This window comes from Pristiophorus japonicus, chromosome 19 (genome assembly GCF_044704955.1).
Source record: "Pristiophorus japonicus isolate sPriJap1 chromosome 19, sPriJap1.hap1, whole genome shotgun sequence".
In the NCBI taxonomy this organism is placed as follows: Eukaryota; Metazoa; Chordata; class Chondrichthyes; family Pristiophoridae; genus Pristiophorus; species Pristiophorus japonicus.
In genome coordinates this window covers 8588956-8601021 of record NC_091995.1, presented here as the reverse complement: position 1 = coordinate 8601021, position 12066 = coordinate 8588956, and positions in this window count along the sequence as shown.

Here is a 12066-nt window from a genome sequence, read left to right as displayed (position 1 = left end):
GCAACATCAGCTTAGCTAACAGTCTGTCTCAAGGTTTCAAGTCACTAATCCTGCCAATAATATATAATTGTAACATGAAATACATCTGCAGAATTGCAAGGTCTCAGTAAATAGTCACACCATTAGATTGAAACATTTGGAGGCAATACTTGAGCTTTCAAGAAGAACATCTCATATAGATTGACTAATGAGTGGCTGAGTTAGACTGTCAATCCATTTGTATTTTGTTATCTGATTTCAAAACTGTATAACTGTTAACGCTTTACGATGTAACTTCACCTATCCGTAGGGAGTGTGTACGCTCTATCCAGAGAGTATATCTTCTGTCTGATAGGTCTTACTGGCCGGTAATAAAGACTGCTTTGTTCAAAGCACAAGAGGTATTCGACTCAGTAATTTTACTGAACCAGATTGAAGTAAAAGAATCCAGGAATTAACTTCCAACTTGGTGAACGTCTTCCCTCCTGCCAGTGTCGCAAATAGGTCGTCTGCCTTGGGTAGCGGGTACTGGTCCTGCAGCGAAAAACGGTTAATCGTTACTTTATAGTCCCCACAAATTCTGACCGTGCCATCGCCCTTGCGAACCGGAACAATCGGACTGGCCCACTCCTTGGACTCCACCAGTGCGATGATGCACTCTCGTTGCAGCCTGACTAACTCGATCTCCACTTTCTCTCGCATCATATATGGTACCGCCCGTGCCTTGTGGATGGGTCGTGTACCAGGAATCAAGTGGATCTGCACCTTTGCCCCCGAGAAACTTCCGATGCCTGGCTCAAACAACAACGGGAACTTGCTCAGAATGAGGCATCATCGACGGATAAAAGCGCTCGTATGTCGTCCCAGTTCCAGCAGATTTTTCCCAGCCAGCTTCTGCCGAACTCTGTGAGGCCATCTCCTAGTACAATCCATAGTGGTAGTTTGTGCAGTGCTCCATCATAGGAGACTTTTACTGCTGCACTGCCAATTACAGGGATCAGCTCTTTAGTGTAAGTTCTCAGCTTGGTATGAATCGGGCTCAGCTTGGGCCTGTGTGCCTTGTTGCACCACAGCCTGTCGAAGGCCTTTTTGCTCATGATGGACTGACTCGCACCCGTGTCCAATTCCATGGATACTGAAATTCTGTTCAGTTCAACTTTTAACATGATCGGTGAACATTTCGTGGTGAAGGTGTGTACCCTGTACACTTCTGCCTCCTCGGTTTGAGTCTCTAGTTCAGTTTGATCTGCCATGGATCGGTCTTCCTCTGCAATGTGGTGGTTTGCAGGGTTTGCAGCTCGTCTGCACATTTGCTGGAGGTGTCCCATTGTTCCACAGCCTTTGCATGCATAGTGTTTGAAGCGGCATTGATGGGCTCGATGATCACCTCCACAGCACCAACAAGGGGTTAATTGCCTCGATTTCACTCTTGATGGCGGACTCTGGGTCATCTGAGGTTGTGCAGCTGTAGGCGTGTACATTCTGCCATATGCATTCCTGCCTGAAAACAACGTTACTTTGTGTACAGTACTTGTCGAAACATCTTTATGCTGCGAAATTTGTTTGGTGTTATCACTGGTGGACATAAATGCCTGGGCTAATGTTATGGCTTTGCTCAGATTTGGTGTTTCAACAGTCAATAGTTTGCGGAGAATAAACTCATGGCCAATGCAAAGTACAAAAAAGTCTCTTAGCATTTGCTCCAGGAATCCATCGAATTCGCAATGTCCTGCAAGGCGCCTTAGTTCGGCGACGTAGCTCGCCACTTCCTGGCCTTCAGACCGTTGACATGTGTAAAACCGATACCTTGCCATCAGAATGCTCTCCTTCGGATTTAGGTCCTCCTGGACCAGCATACACAGTTCTTCATGCGATTTGGCTGTTGGTTTCACTGGAGCAAGAAAATTCTTCGAGGCCATAGGTTGTTGCCCGGCAGACGGTGAGGAGGATCGCCCTTCGTTTGGCAGTGTTCACACTCCCTTCCAGCTCGTTGGCCACGAAGTATTGGTCGATTCACGAAAGCCTCCCAATCATCCCCTTCTGAGAATTTCTCCAGGATACCAACAGTTCTCTGCATTCTCTGCATGGTTCATTATCTCATCAATTGTTATCTCTTTAATAAAACAATGTGACTGAGTACTGTAGACGTGAGTAAGTCTGACCTTAGTCTCTTTATTCTAACTCCAGAGTACTGGTAAAGCATGGGAGGCATGCTTATATACAGTGCTCCCAAGGGTTGCTGGGATCCCTTGGGACTCCCTGATATACCCTCTGGTGGCGGTAGTGTGCAGGTTACATAGGGTTTCATACATAACAACCAGCTCCAGAGCAGACTTGACCCTGTTTACGATGACCTTTGACAGAATCTTGTATCCACATTGAGCAGTGAAATGGGCCGCTAGTTTTTGATTTCCTCCCTCTCTCCCTTCTGCTTGTAGATGAGGGTGCTGAAGCCTTTCCTCATTGATTCTGACATGCTGCCAACCAGAAGCATACCCTTGTACACTTCCAGCAGGTCTGGGCCCATCCAGTCCCACAGAGCTGAATACAACTCGACCGGTCTTGTTTTTTTTTTATTTCAAAATATATACGTTATTCATATATAAATTTGCATGATACATTGAAAGGCAGTCCAGTACATTTGGATGCAGTCAGCAATTGCATACAATACATTTGGATGCTGACGGCAGTTCCGTTCAATACATTTGTTTGCTTTACATTTCAGGGTACAATTCAGTACAATCCAGGATACATTGTAATAGTCATCAGATTACGTTACATGTGGCACTATACGGTACACGGAATGGGTGAGGGTACAGTTACATTTCTTTACAACATACATTACTAAACAGTTGCTGAACTTGCATTATACATGGCATTGCATAGGTGTTTTCAGATCATGGTGCTCTATGTATACAAAGGTTTACAAGTACAGCCCGAGGGGAGTTTTATACTGATTCCAGCCCCTGGGTTTATCGTGACGGAAGGGCTTTAAACTGTGGCCCTTCCTCATCGTGCCTTTGCGGCGACTGCACCAATTTTAAGTGCGTCCCTCAGCACGTAATCCTGGATCTTGGATTGCGCCAGTCTGCAACACGCAGACGTGGATATCTCCTTGCTCTGGAAGACCAGAAAATTTCGGCAAGACCAAACTGTGTCGTTCAGAGTTGATGGCCCTCCAGCAGCAGGTGATGTCTGTCTCGGTGTGTGTCCCTGGGAACAGTCCATAGAGCACAGAGTCCTGTGTTACGGAGCTGCTTGGCATGAACCTCGACAGCAACCACTGCATCTCCTTCCAGACCTGCCTTGCAAAGGGGCAGTCCCAAAGGAGATGGATGACAGTCTCGTCCACACCACAGCCAACACAGGGGCAGAGTGCCGAGTCTCTGAAACCCCGGCTGTGCAACATGAAGGATCTGACGGGTAGGGCCCTTCTCACTGCCAACCAAGCTACGTCTTGGTGCTTGTGTGAAAGCTCTGGTGATGAGACATTCTGCTAAACGGGTTCGATAGTCTGCTCGGGGAACCGTCCGACAGGATCGATCATCGCCTTCTTTTGTATGGCGTCCAGGACCTTGCGTGCTGACCACTGCTTTATGGCCTTGTGGTCAAAAGTGTTTTTCTTGAAAAACTTTTCCACGAAGGACAGGTGCTGAGGCATAGTCCAACTGCTCGTAGTGTTATGCGGCAGCCTTGCCAGACCCATCCTTTGCAACACCGGAATCTCAGCACTTACTGACACTTGGCGTTTGTGTACAAAGGGTCTATACACAGCTTGATGCAGCTGCACACAAAGGTGGCCATCAGGATGAGGGCCACGTTCGGAACGTCCTTTCCCCCCTTGTCCAGAGATTTGTACATCGAGTCTCTGCGGACATGGTCCATTTTCGATCTCCAGACGAAGTTGAAGACGGCTCGGGTGACTACCACAGCACAGGAGCGGGGTATGGGCCAGACCTGCGGTACGTACAACAACAGCGAGAGCACCTCACTCCCGATGACCAGGTTCTTTCCTGCAATGGAGAGTGAGCGTAGCTTCCACCATCCCAGTTTATGTTTCGCTTTCGCGATACGCTCCTTCCAGTTTTTGACGCACACCTCGTCCGCTCCGAACCATAATCCCAAAACCTTCAGGTAATCTGACTTCATGGTGAAGGGAATAAAGGATCAGTCGGACCAGTTTCCAAAGAACATGGCCTCGCTTTTGCTGCAATTTACCATCACTCTCGAGGCCAGTTCAAACTGGTCACAGATTGTACGCAATCCGTGGACCGACTGTGGATCCGAGCAAAAGACGGCGACGTCGTCCATGTACAGAGAGGTCTTGACCTGAGCGCCTCTGCTGCCTGGGATTGTCACCCCCTCCTAATGCCCGCATCCTTCCTGATGGACTCAGCAAAGTGCTCGATACAGTACACAAACAAGACAGAGGAGAGGGGACAGCCTTGGCTGACTACAGACCTGATCGGAAAGCTTTCAGTTTCCCAGCCGTTGATTAGAACTGTGCTACTGATGTCTGTGTAGAGCAGTTGGATCCAATTGCGGATACCCTCCCCAAACCCCATCTTGGAGAGCACGTCCATCAGGTACGTGTGCGATATCCTGTCAAAGGCCTTCTCCTGGTCCAGACTGATTAAACAGGTGTCTACCCTCCTGTCCCGCACGTAGGCGATCGTATCCCTTAGTAGCGCGAGGCTATCAGAGATTTTCCTGCCGGGGACAGCGCAGGTTTGGTCCGGGTGGATCACCAGCTCCAGAGCAGACTTGACCCTGTTGGCGATGACCTTCGGCAGGATCTTGTAGTCCACATTGAGCAGCGAAATGGGCCGCCAGTTTTTGATTTCCTCCCTCTCCCCCTTCTGCTTGTAGATGAGGGTGATGATGTCTTTCCTCATTGATTCTGACATGCTGCCGGCCATAAGCATACCTCCGTACATTTCCAGCAGGTCTGGGCCCACAGAGCCGAATACAACTCGTCACTTCCGGGAGTTTTACTCGTCGCGAGAGACCGGACGGCCTTTGTCATCTCGTCCAGAGTTAGCGGTTGGTCCAGACTCACCCGCTCGCTGTCGTCTAAGACCTCTGAGATAGACGATAGGAAAGACTGGGAGGCTGCGTGGTCTGTGGGCTTGACGTCGTACAGCCCGGCATAGAAGGATTCGCTGATCCTCTGCATGTTGGGCTGCGACGACGTCACAGAACCATCTTCTTCCTTTAGGCTGCTGATCACAGAGCTCTCCGTGTACCTTTTGGAAGAAGAAACGCGAACACGTTTCATCCTGCTCGACGGAGCAGACTCTGGAGCGGAAAATGATTTTGGAGGACTCTGAGGCAAAGAGCGAGGCTTGCTGGCCCTTCACCTCTTGGGAGTTCCTCCGCGACCCCCATCAACTGCAGCAGGAGCAGGTTTTGCATACTCTTCCGGAGTTGGGACGATTCCTTCTGTCTCACCTTTGAGGATGAAGAACCTCTTGATGTTTGTCTTGATTGTTTCCCACCAGTGCATCAGGGAATCACAGAGAGGTTTTACAGTTCTCCAACCTTTATAATCCCTCTTGTGTTCCTCAACGTTTTCCGGGGTCAACAGTTTCATGTTCAGCTTCCATATCCCCCTGCCAACTTTCTGGTCTTCCTGTGGGAGGCAGTCGGCCAGTAGGAGGCAGTGGTCAGAGAAGAACACCGGCATGACGTCGGTGGATCTGACCTTGAGTGTGTGGGACACAAACAGGAAGTCTATTCTGGAACGGACGGACCCGTCTGGTCTCGACCAGTGTATCTGCGCGGTGCTCCATCTGCAGGGTTGCTGAAGACATCGCACAGCTTGGCATCTTTTACCACGTCCATCAGGAGTTTTGACGTGGCGTCCAGTTTGCTGTCAGCTCTGCTGGATCGTCAAGCTGCATCGATGATGCAGTTGAAATCACCGCCCAGAACGACCGGTCTGGATGTCGCCAGCAGCAGTGGGAGCTGCTGGAGGAGGGCCAGCCGCTCGCGTCTGAGAGGCGAGGCATACACGTTAATTAGCCTTAGAGGAACATTTTTATACAATACATCTGCTACGAGGAGGCGGCTGCCCACCACCTCCTTAACTTCGGTGATGGTGAAGTGGTCTCCCCGCAGCAGAATGCCCAGGCCGGAGGAACGACAATCGTTGCCTCCTGACCAGACGGATGGTCCGTGAGACCACCACTGCCGGTAACTGCTAAAGTGCGGCAGGCCCCACTCCTGCAAGAATAGCAGGTCTGCCTTGACCTTGGCGAGGTACCCCAAGGTGGAAACACATCGCGTAGTTGACTTAATGCTACGCACGTTAATGGATGCAATCTTTAAATCCATTTTTAAATTGGTGATTACAATCCAAAAGTTAAATTTCAAACACGGTCTTGTGTAATCCAACAGGTGGCACTGTTACGGCCCTGACAGAAGGTTAAAAACCTGAACTGTGAACTCTACCGTCTCCTCTCCACATCACCATCATAGCCAGTTCCTCGAAATCGAAGAAAACTTGCTCCCATTCTAAAAGGGAGCTCTCAGGTGACCGAACAGTCCAATACGAGAATTACAGTCTCTGTCACAGATGGGACAGACAGTCTTTGAAGGAAAGGGAGGGTGGGACTGGTTTGCCGCACGCTCCTTCCGTTGCCTGCGCTTGTTTTCTGCATTTTTTTTTCCGTAGCCAATCTTTCCAATTCTTTGTCAAATCACAAACGCCAGAGGTCACCTTGCACACATCAAGGATCACTCTGCGCCAATGCTCTTAGCCAAAAGGCCGAGAGCCACTGCACCGTTCCTGGAAGTACTGCAATACCAGGTTCGTGCCATGGAGCTGGATGGGTCAGGCCCCCCACACACCTCCGTGGAGGTGGATGGGTCAATCCACCCCACCTCGCTTGTTTTCTGCATGCTCTCAGCGACGAGACTCGAGGTGCTCAGCGCCCTCCCGGATGCACTTCCTCCACTTAGGGCGATCTTTGGCCAGGGACTCCTAGGTGTCGGTGGGGATGTTGCACTTTATCAGGGAGGCTTTGAGGGTGTCCTTGAAACATTTCCTCTGCCCACTTGGGGTTCGCTTGCCATGTAGGAGTTCCGAGTAGAGCGCTTGCTTTGGGAGTCTTGTGTCGGGCATGCGGACAATGTGGCTCGCCGTACGGAACTGGTCGAGTGTAGTCAGTGCATCGATGCTGGGGATGTTGGCCTGAGCGAGAACACTGACGTTGGTGCATTTATCCTCCCAGGGGATTTGCAGGATCTTGCGGAGGCAGCGTTGGTGGTATTTCTCCAGCGATTTGAGGTGTCTACTGTATATGGTGCACATCTCTGAGCCATACAGGAGGGCAGGTATCACTACAGCCCTGTAGACCGGCAGATTTGAGGGCCTGATCTTCGAACACTCTCTTCCTCAGGCGACCGAAGGCTGTGCTGGTGGACTGGAGGCAGTGTTGGACCTCATCGTCGATGTCTCCCTGTGCTGATGATAGGCTCCTGAGGTATGGAAAGTGGACAACGTTGTCCAAGGTCGTGCCATGGATCTTGATGAGTGGAGACAGTGCTGTGTGGCGGAGTCAGGTTGGCGGACGACCTTTGCCTTACAGATGTTTAGTGTAAGGGCCATGTTTCTGTACGCCTCCGTGAAGATATTGACTGTGACTTGGAGTTCAGCCTCTGAATGTGCGCAGACGCATTCGTTGTCCATGCACTGTAGTTCGACGACAGAGGATGGGACAGTCTTGGATCTAGCCTGGAGGCGATGAAGGTTGAACTGGTTTCCACTGGTTCCATAGTTTAGTTCCACTTCAGCGGGGAACTTGTTGCGCGTGAGGTGGAGCATTGCCGTGAGGAAGATCGAGAAGAGGATTGGCGCGATGATGCAGCCCTGCTTGACCCCGGTCCGGCTGTGGATTGGGTCTGTGGTGGATCCATTGGTCAGGATCACGGCTTGCATGTCGTCATGGAGCAGGCGCAGGATGGTGACGAACTTTTGGGGCAGCCAAAATGAGAACACTGACGTTGGTGCGTCTATCCTCCCAGTGGATTTGCAGGATCTTGCGGAGGCAGGTACTTCTCCAGCGCTTTGAGGTGTCTGCTGTAAATAGTCCACGTCTCTGAACCATACAGGAGGGCAGGTAGCAGGACAGGTAGATAAGATGGTTAAGAAGGCATACTTGCCTTTATTAGCCAAAACATGGAATACAAGAGCAGGGAGGTTATGCTTGAACTGTATAAAACACTAGTTAGGCCACAGCTGGAGTACTGCATGCAATTCTGGTCGTCACATTACAGGAAAGATGCGATTGCACTAGAGAGGGTACAGAGGAGATTTACGAGGATGTTGCCTGGACTGAAGAATTTTGGCTATGAGAAAAGATTGGATAGGCTGGGTTTGTTTTCCTTGGAACAGAGGAGGCTGACGGGAGACTTTATTGAGGTGTATAAAATAATGAGGGGCCTCGATAGAGTGGATAGGAAGGACCTATTTCCATTAGCTGAGAGGTTAATAACCAGGGGGTATAGATTTAAAGTAATTGGTAGGATGTTTAGAGGGGATATGAAGGCAAATGTTTTCACCCAGAGGGTGGTGGGGGTCTGACTGGCCGGAAAATCAGGAGGGGAATCAGATTGAGCCACATCTGTCAACTTATATAGTGTCAGCCGTGGCTCAGTGGGCAGCACTCTCATCTCTGAGTCAGGAGGTCGCGGGTTCAAGTTCCACTCTAGGGACTGGAGCACAAAAATCTAGGATGACACTCCAGTGCACTGCTGAGCGAGTGTACACTGTCGGAGGTGCCTTAGAAACATAGAAACGTAGAAATCAGGTGCAGGAGCAGACCATTCGGCCCTTTGAGCATGCACAGCCATTCAATAAGGTCATGGCTGATCATTCAACCTCAGTACCACATTCCTGCTTTCTCTCCATACCCCTTGCTCCCTTTGGCCGTAAGAGCCACATCTAACTTCCTTTCGAATATATCTAACGAACTTGCCTCAACAACTTTCTGCGGAAGAGAATTCCATAGGTTAACCACTCTCTGAGTGAAGAAGTTTCTCCTAATTTCGGTCCTAAACGGCTTACCCCTTATTCTTTGACTGTGACCCCTGGTACTGGAACTCCCCAGCAATGGGAACATTCTTCCTGCCTCTAACCTGTCCCATCCTGTCAGAATGTTATACGTTTCTATGAGATCCCCTCTCATTCTTCTAAACTCCAGTGGATACAAGCCCAGTTGATTCAGTCTCTCCTCATATGTCAGTCCTGCCATCCCGGGAGTCAATCTGGTGAACCTTCGCTGTACTCCCTCAATAGCAAGAACGCCCTTCCTCAGATTAGGAGACCAAAACTGCACACAATATTCCAGGTGTGGCCTCACCAAGGTTCTGTACAACTGCAGTAAGACCTCCCTGCTCTATACTCAAATCCTCTAGCTATGAAGGCCAACATGCCATTTGCCTTCTTCACCGCCTGCTGTACCTGCATGCCAAACTTCAATGACTGATGTACCATGACTCCCAGGTCTCGTTGCACCTCCCCTTTTCCTAATCTGTCACCATTCAGATAATATTCTGCCTTCCTGTTTTTGGCACCAAAGTGGATAATCTCACATTTATTCACATTATACTGCATCTGCCATGCATTTGCCCACTCACGTAACCTGTCCAAGTCACCCTGCAGCCTCTTAGCATCCTCTTCACAGCTCACACCGCCACCCAGCTTAGTGTCATCTGCAAACTTGGAGATATTACATTCAATTCCTTCATCTAAATCATTGATATATGTTGTAAATAGCTGGGGTCCCAGCACTGAACCCTGCTGCACCCCACTGGTCACTGCCTGCCATTCTGAAAAGGATCCGTTTATTCCAACTCTCTGCTTCCTGTCTGCCAACCAGTTCTCGATCCACGTCAATACATTACCCCCAATACCATGTGCTTTAATTTTGCACACTCATCTCTTGTGTGGGACCTTGTCAAAAGCCTTTTGAAAGTCCAAATACACCACATCCACTGGTTCTCCCTTGTCCACTCTACTAGTTACATCCTCAAAAAATTCTAGAAGATTTGTCAAGCAGGATTTCCCTTTCATAAATCCATGCTGACTTGGTCCGATCCTGTCACTGCTTTCCAAATGCGCTGCTATTTCATCTTTAATAATTGATTCAAACATTTTCCCCACCACCGATGCCTTCTTTCGGATAAAACGTTAAACCGACCTCTCTCAGGTGGATGTAAAAGATCCCATGGCACTATTTCAAAGAAGAGCAGGGGGAGTTATCCCCAGTGTCCTGGCCAATATTTATCCCTCAATGAACACAACAAAAACAGATTATCTGGTCATTATCACAATGCTGTTTGCGGGAGCTTACTGTGCGCAAATTGGCTGCCATGTTTCCCACATTACAGCAGTGACTACACTCCAAAAGTACTTCATTGGCTGTAAAGTGCTTTGGGTGGTCCTGAGGTGAAAGGTGGTATATAAATGCAAGTGTTTTTTTACAGAGAAAGCTGATTTTTATTTTTGTATTTTCAATATTGCACTTTGTTGATGCAGTGCATTTCCCTGCAGATTGCAACTAGAAGCTGTCTCAATACAAGGCAGTGGTGCTGTCATTCCCAGCTCCTCCATTGTGCATTTCCCTTTGTTTTGATGTTCTGAAATCAAGAGGGAACTTTTGCTTTTGAAGTCAAGCCAGTTCCTGGAATGCAATGTGCATCTTGAATTATTCTAACTTTCCTTTTACATAAATGCTAAGCGGTGAAATATTGGCCAGAAGCGCCTCTTTCATGAAGACCATGTTTGAGTTGAAGAATATTTTTTACTTGGGTTTCGTTGAACCCATGATGGAGTTTGAAAGGACTCGCACGCAATGGATATTGCAAGTCCAGGTTATTCTCTCCCTCGCCACACGTGGGAATGGAAACGGTAGAATAAAATAAATAGGTCATTCTTAATTAGATCTTGCCCAGTATGTACTTCTGGCCACAAGTGTGGTGAGGTCAGAGGTCATGTATCTCTTCCAAGTTGTAGCTGGGTCTCCTGCACTAATCCCTGTACACCAATCACAGGGACAGCATGCGATTAGGAAGGCAAATGATATGTTGTCCTTTATTGCAAGGGGGTTGGAGTATAGGAGTAAGGAAGTCTTGCTGCAATTATATCGGGCTTTGGTGAGACCACACCTGTGTACAGTTTTTGGGCCCGAAATTCAGTACCACTGGAAAGCTGGTGCTCTCCCACCTTTTTGGGGCCATCAGCGCTGAAATGTTTTCGTGGCTGGGCCACCCCATATTCAGCTCCAAAAGTGAGCAAATGTGTTCCAGCGCTAATGAGCCTTCCAAAGTGGATTTTTCAGCGGTGTGGCTGTATTAATTCGAGCGTTATCACCACTGAGAAATTCAGCATGCAGGCAAGGTTTCTAATGAGCCAACTGCATAAGGCCAGGGTTTGCAGCAAGGCCCTGAGGGGAGAAGGAATTTGGAAGGATGATTGGTGTAAGAGGTGCAAGGAGAGCCAACAGGTTCACTGATATGGAGCTGGAGACACTGATGGACGGTATGGAGGACAGAAGAAAAATACTGTTTCCTGACATGGGGAGACCTGACAGGAGGCAGTAAATAATGCATGGAGGGAGTTTGCAGGGGAGGTGTCACGCACCTCCATATATGTGAGGACATACTCTCCCAGAAGTGTGCTGGCCAGTCTGCACCCAGCCCTTCCAGGCTCCGAGGTGTTCCAGGGCATCCTCGAAGGACAGCTGTAGGTCCCAGACAACAACCGCAGCAGCCTTCCTAGACCATGATGCAGCCACAGGGATAACACTTAGGCCTAGTATTAGGGTAGTCACGCGTAACAGGTGTTACAGTGAGATGCACAGGGCTATAAATGATAACAGTACTATTATATTCTTTATGGTCTGTTTTTGCAGTGATTTGGATAATTGGATAAATCTTTATTTTTGGCACATATATCTGGCCAGGTGCTTCATCTGGGAGTGGGTAATTCTGCGTTAAGGCACTAATTGCGATGGCCATTGAAAGTGGGAGCTGAAGGGACATGTGTGGATGGGATTATCTGAAGTGAGCAGCTATGAGACG